Below are 12,112 nucleotides of genomic sequence, written 5' to 3'. Positions count from 1 at the left end.
TAAATAAGCCAGACCAAAAACCAATACATACCATATGATTTCATTTATATTAAGTCCTAGAATATGCAAACCAATTAGTAACAGAAAGCAGATTCAGTAGTGGTGGGGCAGGAGGGAAGCATTACAAAAAAACACAAGAAAATTGCTGGGGACGATGGATAAACTAATTATTTTGATTGTATTGATGGTTTTATAAGTTTACACAAATGTCAAAATTTATCAAAGCATGTACTTTAGTAAGTACAGTTTGTTGTATGTCAACTATACCTCACTAAATCTGTTTTAAACATGAATAAATTAAAGCTTACTCTCAAAATCATTTTGGTAGCTTAAGTAGCCAATGTCCTAGGCTTGCCCCTATCTACTTCATCCAGTTATTTATACTGATCTTATTCCTAAGAGAAAAATGAGTAACACATTGAAATGATTTAAATGACAGTCAGAAAATGCCATTAACTGGCACATTCATGAAATATTATGTAACCAAAAAAAAAATAATATTTAAAATTTCCATAGCAAAAAGTACTTAGCAAAACAACAAACACAATGTATTAGTTTTGTTTAAATAAAATATAGCAAAAATTTACAAATACTCACCTCTTTGGATAATCTTGTGAAGACATCTCCTCCCCTGAGAAAATCCAATATTAAATACAGCTTCCCTTCAGTCTGAAAGGCTAATTAGAAATTAAAATGCAGATGTAACAATTTTTAAGGCTTACAAAGCTTAGTATACTTTTTACTTAATATAGCTGTTGAGAATTTTATCACAGAACACTATACTGAAATTAACCATTTACTTACATGGTCCATTATTCGGTAACATTATTTCAAAATTAAAACTAGCACTGAAAAGCTATAAACCCTTTTCCAGAATATATCAGATGTTCTACTTTGTAGCTCTACACAGAAACTTGTAAGATCATCATTTTTCCACATTTATGAAGCACCATAATCTACTGCAATTGCCTGAATTCTACCTCCCCATATACTGAAAATCTACTAATTCTGTCGAGCTCAACAAAAATGTCACCCCCTGTTTCTTCTATTAAGAGGCTTTCTTCTATTAAGGACTTCCTCCTTTTCACATTTACCCACAGCGTCCTTACACTCTTCCCCATCAGAATTACTTGCTACTACCTTTGACATCTCATTGTACTTTACTTATATCTTATGGTACCTTAAACTATTTTGATTTATAAAATTAATTGGTCTTATATGTCCGTGTTCCCTATAGATTACAAAATTTCCTAAGATCAGAGATTATATCCCCTCTAGAGCCTACTGATTTTAACAGAATATTTTGCATAAAACTGGTGTTTAGTGATTAATGATATCCCAGAGATACAAGGAAGGAGATCTTTAGATACTACTACTACTTTCATTCCATTTGGGTAATGGGGAATGAAAGAATAATGGGTGAAAAATACCAGATTTTTGCTAGTAAAGTAAGTAATGCTCAAAACTCTCCAAACCAGGCTTCAACAATACGTGAACCGTGAACTTCCAAATGTTCAAACTGGTTTTAGAAAAGGCAGAGAAATCAGAGATCAAATTGCCAACATCCACTGGATCCTCAAAAAAGCAAGAGAGTTCCAGAAAAACATCTATTTCTGCTTTATTGACTATGCCAAAGCCTTTGACTGTGTGGATCACAATAAACTGTGGAAAACTCTGAAAGAAATGGGAATATCAGACCACCTGACCTGCCTCTTGAGAAACCTGCATGCAGGTCAGGGAACAACAGTTAGAACTGGACATGGAACAACAGACTGGTTCTAAATAAGAAAAGGAGTATGTCAAGGCTGTATATTGTCACCCTGCTTATTTAACTTATATGCAGAGTACATCATGAGAAACGCTGGGCTGGAAGAAGCACAAGCTGGAATCAAGATTGCCGGGAGAAATATCAATAACCTCAGATATGCAGATGACATCACCCTTATGGCAGAAAGTGAAGAGAAACTAAAAAGCCTCTTGATGAAAGTGAAAGAGGAGAGTGAAAAAGTTGGCTTAAAGCTCAACATTCAGAAAACTAAGATCATGGCATCTGGTCCCATCACTCCATGGCAAATAGATGGGGAAACAGTGGAAACAGTGTCAGACTTTATTTTGTTGGGCTCTAAAATCACTGCAGATGGTGATTGCAGCCAGGAAATTAAAAGATGCTTATTCCTTGGAAGGAAAGCTATGACCAACCTAGACAACATATTAAAAAGCAGAGACATTACTTTGCCAACAAAGGTCCGTCTAGTCAAGGCGATGGTTTTTCCAGTGGTCATATATGGATGTGAGAGATGGACTGTGAAGAAAGCTGAGCACCGAAGAATTGATGCTTTTGAACTGTGGTGTTGGAGAAGACTCTTGAGAGTCCCTTGGACAACAAGGAGATCCAACCAGTCCACCCTAAAGGAGATCAGTCCTGGGTGTTCATTGGAAAGACTGATGTTGAAGCTGAAACTCCAATACTTTGGCCACCTCATGCGAAGAGCTGACTCACTGCAAAAGACCCTGATGCTGGGAAAGATTGAGGCCAGGAGGAGAAGGGGACAACAGAGGATGAGATGGTTGGATGGCATCACTGACTCAATGGAGATGGGTTTGGGTGGACTCCGGGAGTTGGTGATGGACAGGGAGGCCTGGCATGCTGTGGTTCATTGGGTCACAAAGAGTCAGACATGACTGAGCGACTGAACTGAACTGAGTAACTACTATAATGCATATTTGTCAAAATTACCTAAAAATAAAATCAATGCCTGCTATTCATCTAAATTTCAAAAACCAAGAGCAACATAGTAGACTGGATCAGTAATTTTTGCCTTTGAATTCCCCAGGGAAGTTAAATGCCATAATCTCATGCATACAATAAATTGGCAATGGAGCCATTATTAAAATTCAGAACTGCATAGGTTGCAAGAATTAATAGTTAAAATGACCATACTGCGCAAAGCAATCTAAAGATTCAATGCAATCCCTACTGAAATACCAATGGCACTTTTCACAGAACTAGAACAAGTAATTTTAAAATTTGTATGGAAATATCGAAGACCCTGAATAGCCAAAACAATCATGAAAAAGAAGAACAAAGCTAGAGGCATCACACTCCCTGACTTCAGACCATGCTAAAAGGTACAGAAATCAAAACAGTATGTACTGACATAAATAGAGACATATAGATCAATCGAACAGAATAAAGAGCCCAGAAATAAACCCACCCACCTGTGATTGATTAATCTGCAACAATGGTGACAAGAATATACAAAAGAGAAAAAGGGAGTCTCTTCTGTAAGTGGTGCTGGGAAAAATGGACAGTTGCATGTAAAAGAATGAAATTTTCTATCATATATAAAAATAAACTCAAAATGGATTAAAGACCTAAATGTAAGACCATAAACCATAAAACTTCTAGAAAAGAACATAGGTAGAACACTCTTGGACATGAATCAAAGCAATGCTTTTTGGGATTTGTCTCCTAAGGCAAAGGAAACAGAAGCAAAAATAAACAGATCAGACCTAATTAGAATAAAAAGCTCTAGCACAGCAAAGGAAACCATCAACAAATTGAAGAGACAGCCTACTAAATTTGAGAAAATATTTTCAAATGATATGACTAATAAGGAGCTAATATCAAAAATATATAAACAGACCATATATCTCATCACCACAGAAACAAACAACCCAATTTTAAAAATGGGCAGAAGACCTGAATAGACATTTTTCCAAAGAAGACATACAGAATGCCAACTAGCACATGAAAAGACGTTCAATATCGCTAATCATCAGAGTATCAAAACCCCAATGAGATACCATCTCAATCCATCAAAAATGTATATCATGAAAAAGACTACAAATAACAAATGTTGGAAAGGGTGTGGACAAAATGAAACCCTTGTACACTGTCAGAAGTTATGTAAATTGGTGCAAGCACTGTGGAAAACAGTATGGAGGTTCCTCAAAAGAATAAAAATATAACTCAGCAATTCCACACTTGGGTATATATCTGAAGAAAATGAAAATATTGCCACAAAAAAATATATGCACCACAATGTTCATGGCAGAATTTTTTTATAGTTCACAATATATGGAAGCTACCTACGTATCCATCAACAGGTAAATGTATTAAAGATGTGGAAAATATATATGTGTATACATACACACACACATATATACATCTACACACACATACACAATGGAGTATTACTCACTCATAAAAAATAATGAAATATTGTCATTTGCAACAACATGGATGGGCTTAGAGTATATTAGGCTTAGTGAAACATGTCTTACAAAGACAAATATTGGATGATATCACTTACATTTGGAATCAAAAAATTTGAATTTAACAAAAAAGGAACAAACTTATGGAGAACAAACTAGTGGTTACCAATGGGGAAAGGTAGGGGAAAGTGGCAAGATAGGGGTATGGGATTAACAGGTATAAATTACTATGTATAAAATAAATAAGCTACAAGAATATATAGTATAACACAGGGAATAAGAATAAATGGAATATAACCTCGAAAATTGTGAATCACTATATTGTACACCTGAAACATATAATACTGTAAATCAACTAAACCTCAGTTAAAAAAAAAAAAGAATTCTTTGACTCCAAATTCATGTTCTTTCCATTGTACCTATTGCTTTTCACTAGTATTCCTCTCCCTCTAAATATAAGAAAAAATAACTCAAATAGACTAGTATACCATATGGTCCTCTTCAACAGGATGAGGAAATAAGACGAATATGATCATTATGAACATGTAAGAGGAACCCATTCAAACACAAGAATGTTTTGAATAAATTATCACAGTAGTTTATAGCCTAAGATCCCTAGAGGTACAGCCTAGTACAGTACAGAAATTCTACTAGACAAGAGTAGTCAAAAGACACTATCTTGTTACCTTAGACAAGTTAACCAACAAATACAGGAAAAACAACTAAAAGCTGGATATTAATTCTTATTTCAGATAAGTATGTTTTACACAGCTGAAAGTATTGAATCATTCCATATTTATTTCCTGTTCGAAGTATTTATCTTATGTTACATTATTGTCTGAAAGGAAATCTTAGTTCTCTAATTCCATATTTTTTTTTTAAAGATTACATACCATAGTGCAATTTGACAATAAATGGATGATTTACTTCCACCAGTATATCCCTCTCCATCTTTGTCCGAATTCTGTCTCGAACTAAAAATTACAGAAGGTTAGAGTATATTGTTCTTGTATATAATTTCAGTAGAGAGTCCATCAATAATTCACCAAACACAAATATAGAAATTTAAAATATAACTTTGTAAGTGCCTGAATTTGAAGTCAATATTCCTAGGCAGTAATTACCACAGTATAAAAGCTAACAAATTCAGTTTAGATCTAGAGATGGGTTAAGTGCCACAGTGTTATTTGGCGGATAAGCATTATATATTAGTGTTCAAATGAGTTCTCTGATTAAAACTGAGCACAGTGTTATTGTTATCACAGCCTGGAAGACAGTATATATAATTGTATGCAGGTGGCTGTGCCTTCTCAATATGTAATACCAACAGATGGAACAGAAAAAATAAGAATCTTGAAGAAAAAGAATATAGTTTAATAAAACAAGTTCACTTTAAATTAAATAAAATGTATCACTTTTTATCCCATTAATTCTTTTTTACCAGGATACACTCTCACTAAATTAGAGTATATGTCAATATCATTTTTTAAATATAAATTTATTTATTTTAATTGGAGGTTAATTACTTTACAATATTGTATTGGTTTTGCCATACATCAACATGAATCCGCCACAGGTATACACGTGTTCCCCATCCTCAAACCTAGAAATAACAATTACTAATGTTAAAAGGAAACTAAATCTACTCATATAGGCAATACATAGCACATTTCTTCAAACAAGCTTTACCACGTTTTATTTTAATAAGCTTTCTGATCTTCTACCTTTTAAAGAAGCTTTTTTTAACACCTTCATTGCATAGAGTTGTCCAGCATCAGGACCGGTCTTCTTTCTAACGAGAAATACCTAATAAGAGAATTAAAAGTGAAATTCACATCCCAAGCCATTCCTGCTATACATATATATTAGCATATACAAATAGCCTTACATATTCTCTAATTGTATAAAGATATACCTTTCCCTATAAATTATACTTAGTTTACACTTTCTCACTTTCATTCACTTAATCACATGCTCATACATTCCAATGTGGAAAAGAAAATGTAAAAGAACATTTGAGAAGTTTGTGATATAAGAGATAAATAATATAATGAAAGACAATTTGAGCTAAGGGAGCTCCTTATAAGACACAAGCTCCTTTTTGTTTTCTTAATATGGAACAAAAAATCTAATTACTGTTAATTTGACAACTTCATTTCTAGTTTCCTATTGGTCCATTTTATAAGTTACCAGGTATTTTATTTTCTAATAGGGCTTCCCTGGTGACTCAGACAGTAAAGAATCTGCCTGTGATGCAGGAGACCCAGGTCCACACCTGGGTCATGAAGACGAGGAGGAAAATGCAACCCATTTCAGTATTCTTGCCTGGAAAATTCCATGGACAGAGGAGCCTGGAGGGCTACAGTCCATGGGGTCGCAAAGAGTCAGACAAGAATGAGTGACAAAAATTTTCAATTTATTTTCTAATAAGATATTAGAGGCAATTCTTAACTATCTGCTAAGTGAAAGAATCATAATGGTGAATATTTCAATAAAAAAGTGAAAGTTACTGATTAAGCTTAAAGTAATAATTTCTTATATTTTCAAACCAAGAAATGATTCATTATAAGGTAAGTTTTAGAAAGCCTCAGTTATGAAGATAAATATGAGTATATTATAGTTTCATAACAGGTATTTACTATTAAAGGGTTGTTTCCAGTTTTAAATTGGTGTTCACTGCCTCAACCTGCCATCCTCAACTCTAACAAACTCTATTCAAATGCTGATAAATTCAAAATGAGATCAAATTAACTAATTTGTATACCTAAAACTGCAGATTGGAGAGCTTCTAAGTAATTTTTGTCTTCTTCCTATGGTAGAGCTTAAAATTCTTTATTCAAAATATTCTATGTGATAATTATATATCAGCCAACTGGGCAAGTGGGGGGGTTCATTTAATCATTACTTCATTTAATCATTACTTAATCTCTCCTTCTCCTATTCTTATATCAGACCTAAACTCAAGGACCATTTCAGTTTTATAGATTTTCACACTATCTATTGTAGTGCTTCTCATACTTTGTATTTAGACCAACCAGTCTTTTTTTCCCCCTTTCCTCCAAATCCACTGCATACCATTACTTACTATTTCACCAGTGAAAAACCATGGACTTATATGTATTTGTATAGCTGATTTCAGTCTACATCAGTTTCTAAAGAGCAGATTAAATTAACTGCCATAATATACACACAAAAGCTTCAAAGTGAATGGCATTAACCCTAAATACCAGACTTAGTTTTCATTCAATTTTAATGACATGGTCAAATAAATGTTGATAAACAGTTTCCTTTTTTATAATCAATATCAGGTGATCAAGATATTGACAACAAAGGAGTCAAGTCATTTCATGAGTGATGACTCCATTCTTTCTCAAGTTTCTTCCAAGAAAGCATTTCTCAATTATTTTTGGTCTCAAGAATTCTTTTACAAACTTAAAAATTACTGATCACTCCAAAGTACTTTTGTTTTTGTGGGTTATAACTGCTGATATTTACTGTATTAGAAATCACAGCAAAAAATTAACTATGTATTTATTGATTAAAAATAATAAACTAATTACATGTGAATATAAATATTTTTTATAAAAATGAATATTTTTTCCAAAACAAACCAAAAAAAAGAAATCACTGAGAAGACTGACACTGATTTACATTTCTACAAGTCCCTAATATCTGGCTTAACAGAAAATAGTTGGATTCTTTTATCTGCTTCTTCATTCAATCTGTTGCAATTAAACTGCTTTGCTTAAATTATAAGAAGAAAATCAGGCTTCACACAGTTACATATCTGGAAAAGGGAGAAGTATTTTAATAGCCTTTTCATATAATTGTGGTTATTCTTCTTTGATATGACACAAGAATTTGACAAGTAGAAGTTTCTTAAAGATTAGTTGCAGTGAAAAATCTGAAACCACATCAACTAACTGTCCATATTCTTTTACATAATAACCCACTGGTCTATGGGACATGTTGAATGGATTTTGCACTGATGGCTGATTTGATAACATCATGTGTTTGTCAACTAAAAAGCATTGGTTCACTGAGTTATGCAGATCTTCCAAATGTTGACAGTAGCAATCTCATCAGGAAAGTCTTTTGAGTACTGAGAACATGTTGAGCACAGTGGAAAATAAAAATTGGCCAAAATTCTAATTTTTTGCTTTGAAGCTCAAATTTTATCATTGGCTAAAATACTAAGTTGTTTTCCATGAAGGAACAGGTTCACTCTATTCATTTTTGAGGAAAACATCTACCAAATGCCCAAATTTAAGTAATCATAGTTTGTCAATCATTCTTTCATGGAAAAATGACATTTCATGAAAAAAGTGTCTAGTGTAGCTCACAATTCAAAAAACTTCACAAGTATTCTGTCTTGAGACAATCAAATTTTTTGTTGTGCAGCTAAAGTACTTTGGGTACTTCTCATTTCATCCCACAATATTAAAAAGAAGCATACTCAAGGATTGATATTTGATAAATCTAATAACTGTTAACACCTCATCAAAAACATTCTTAAGTAAAACTTGTATTTTTCTAACTATGTGTGGCAGTGAAGGTCATAATGATTACTGATAGCTTAAAATCACTTCCTGGATTGTGCCAAAGTGCAAAAAAATTTACAAATAATATCTTAGCATTATTATAACAGTCTTGTTCTTAAGGACTCCATGAAAGTGTCTTGTGGATGTCCAAGGGTAGTAAGATCACACTTTGAGAACTACTGTTCTAGAACACAGCCTTTAGTGGGGCTGAAAAGAATGGAATACAGAGGGTAAAAAGAGGCAATTAAGGAAGGAAGAAAACAGTAGTCCAGGTTTTCTGAAAAGACACACAAAGCGGCCACTGTTTCCCTATCTCTTAAAACACTCACTAATATCTCAATTTGGCATCTAATAGAAGCCATCATTCACAGTCTCGGGAAGTAATTGTTTATTTTTTCATTACCTGATTTGTTCTTCTCAGGTCTAATGGATGAACTTTCTCAGCATAAGAAAACATCATCTCACTCTACTCTCTTCCCATGATCAACTACAGAAGCTGCATGATTTCAAATTACTGTTATCCAAAAACGTATCTCTCCTGAACCAATACAATATTGTAAAGTAAAATAATTAATTAATTAAAAAAATAAATAAGAGAGGTTTCTTTACAACCACCCTAATCCAATTCTCAGAAATTGTTCAAAAGAGAAATGAATGAGTGAATTACTCCAACATACTTTCTCTCTGTCATATGGACTTCATTAAGAAGTATTTGCTGGCTGAAGTGAAGTGAAAAACTGCACAGTTTTAACACTAACTGGAAAGAAAGGACCAACTGCAAGAAATTTTAAGTTGTAAACACATATACTTAATCAATTACTTAGGAGGGCAAGGGTTTGATATTTTCAAAAATTCATTTTTAAGTCCTATAGTTAAAGGTTTTACTATCACAAAAGCAAAAAAAAAAGGAATGTTAAAATGTATGTTTTGTGTAAATATGACTTGACATGTGAAATATATGAAAGGCTAGTCTAATAATGCCAAAGATGTTTTCATGTGTTTTATTTTATTGTGTTTTAAAATAAATAAGTTATTTAGTATACTTTATTTCAATTCATACATTACTTAGTGTGTTTATTACAGAATCTTATATGCATCTTTTGGTGGCTCAGTGGTAAAGAATCTGCCTGCCAAAGCAGGAGACAGAGGTTTGATCCTGAGGTTGGGAAGATCCCCTGGAGGAGGAAATGACTACTCACACTAGTATTCTTGCCTGGGAAATCCCATGGACACAGGAGCCTAGTGGGCTATAGTCCATGGGGTCACAAAAGAATCAGGCATGACTTAGCAAGTAAACAACAACAACATAAGTAGATTGGTATACTTCATTTCAATCCACACATTACTTGATGTGCTTACTACAGAATTTTATATGCATATTTTATGATAATATGTGCATCTTTAAAATACAATTTTACAACTGATTTTCATAGTATTTTTCCTGATTAAATAGATTGTATAGATATTTAATGTCACAAAGGTTTATATATGCTAAAATATATTTATTGCATTTTAACAATGGAACTTTCATAGGAAATCGTATAAATAAGACTACAGCTCAAAGTTTCTTGGAATTGCTCCTACACTTATCTGATTCACAGCCTTGGCCAAATTCCTGACTAGGTTTGGCATATAACAAGTCCCAACCACACAATGCCTACGCAAATGATGTAATACTGACAAGCAAGTGTTTTCACATCCTAAGAAGGAAAAAATAAGCCACTTCCTTAATATTTCTTCGGTTGATGACCTGCACAAGGGTCACTATTCTGTATTTTAGTATTAGGAATTTTTTAAAAGGGCTTCCATGATATCCTTGTTAAATCAAAGTTCCTGCACAAAGCTGAACGTTCCCTGATTTTTTTAAGGACCACATTGACAACTTGTCAGCATGTTTCTATATTTAGTGTGAAGATGTTATTGAAGATATTTCATTATGTTATACTGTATTTTCTTTATGAAGCTCCATAAGAAAAATTTCTCTGGTCTGTTTGATATATTTCTTAAAGATTCTGTCAATAATCATACAATTAAATGTATCAGCCTCTTTATAATGAGGCCAAAAAATTTGAGGCCATTATACCATGCATTTGTGAACAAGAGAGTTTATTCCTGGCTTCAACTCATCTTTCCTGTTCTAATTTTTCTGCTTCCATCATCATCCCCACTTATTTTTATTTTCTTTAGTATTCATTTATGAAAGCCTTAAATCCTTTCTGGAACAAAGCTGGATATAAATAAATACACATATGGATAAGTATGTGTGTATATCAAATAACAAGACAGATACTTTTAATGGCTTGAAATGTTTGCCTGGTGAGATTTTATTTAAGTCAATATGCAAGCATTTATATATTGGGGATATAAAAGAAAATTCATCTCTGTTCTTCTAAAATTAACATCATAGAAATAGTATGTAAAATATTTTTTTAAAATACTGTACTTTTAGTAACTTTAAAAAATAAAGGTATTCAGTATGCACATGCCTCCTCTACAGGTCAATTCTATAAATACACTCCCCCCACCACACACACAGATACACACATCTGTTAAAAGCTCCTTCTAGTTTTACTCTCCCCCAGCATAACTATTCAAGTCCTGTCTCCTTGTCATCATATACCTCTTGTACCAATTCACTACCAAACAATAATCCACCTCAGTTTGTCCTTTTTGTGTCCTGAAAAATGTTTCTCTATATTTTACATGTTGTATTTTATACTGCACAGATATCAGATTACTTGACAATTAACGTCTACTTTATATTCATCAATGTTACTTTAAAAGTGGTATACACAAACCCGGTGTTCAATAATTGTCTTTCTTTTAAAATATTTCAGAGTATAATAAAGAAGCAATGCTCAACTGCCTTACTTTCCTCTTTGAAACTAAATCTCAGCCACCCTAAAGTTAGAAATTAGTAGTTTTCTCACTATCTTCCTTCCCTTAAACTGCTGTTGTTGCTGTTTCCTACATGCTATTACTTAATACCTGTATGTAATATTTTTCGTATCTTAGATGCTAGGTATACAAAACTCAGGAACCAGATCTACAAACTTCTTTCCTAATAATCATGTATCAGTAAGCACTGAATAACCAATTTTAATAATGAGTGTCAGAGTTTATCCTCCTCAATTTTGCTTTTTCCCTTGAAATTAAAGCCCTTTGAAGGTAGGAGTTTTATATAATCCCTAAATTACCCAGTACTTCCCATAGCTGTACATTCACATATTTTTTATAACAGATGATAAATTAACAATTCATGCATTCATACATGAATTGATACATGCATTCTGACTTCTGTGATAGAGCTAAGGAAAAAATCACCAAGAGAAAGCTGAGATCATGACAGCATG

General features: G+C 33.0%; 1 protein-coding gene across 1 annotated transcript in view; it reads right to left on the bottom strand.

The window, feature by feature from the left end:
• Positions 1-12,112, bottom strand: part of RPS6KA6 (ribosomal protein S6 kinase A6) — a 180,040-nt gene that overhangs the window by 103,682 nt on the left and 64,246 nt on the right. The gene's annotated exons all lie outside the window — the stretch shown is intronic.

The sequence above is a fragment of the Bos mutus genome, chromosome X, assembly GCF_027580195.1.
Source record: "Bos mutus isolate GX-2022 chromosome X, NWIPB_WYAK_1.1, whole genome shotgun sequence".
Classification (NCBI taxonomy): domain Eukaryota; kingdom Metazoa; phylum Chordata; class Mammalia; order Artiodactyla; family Bovidae; genus Bos; species Bos mutus.
This window is presented reverse-complemented; position numbering and strand designations above follow the sequence as displayed.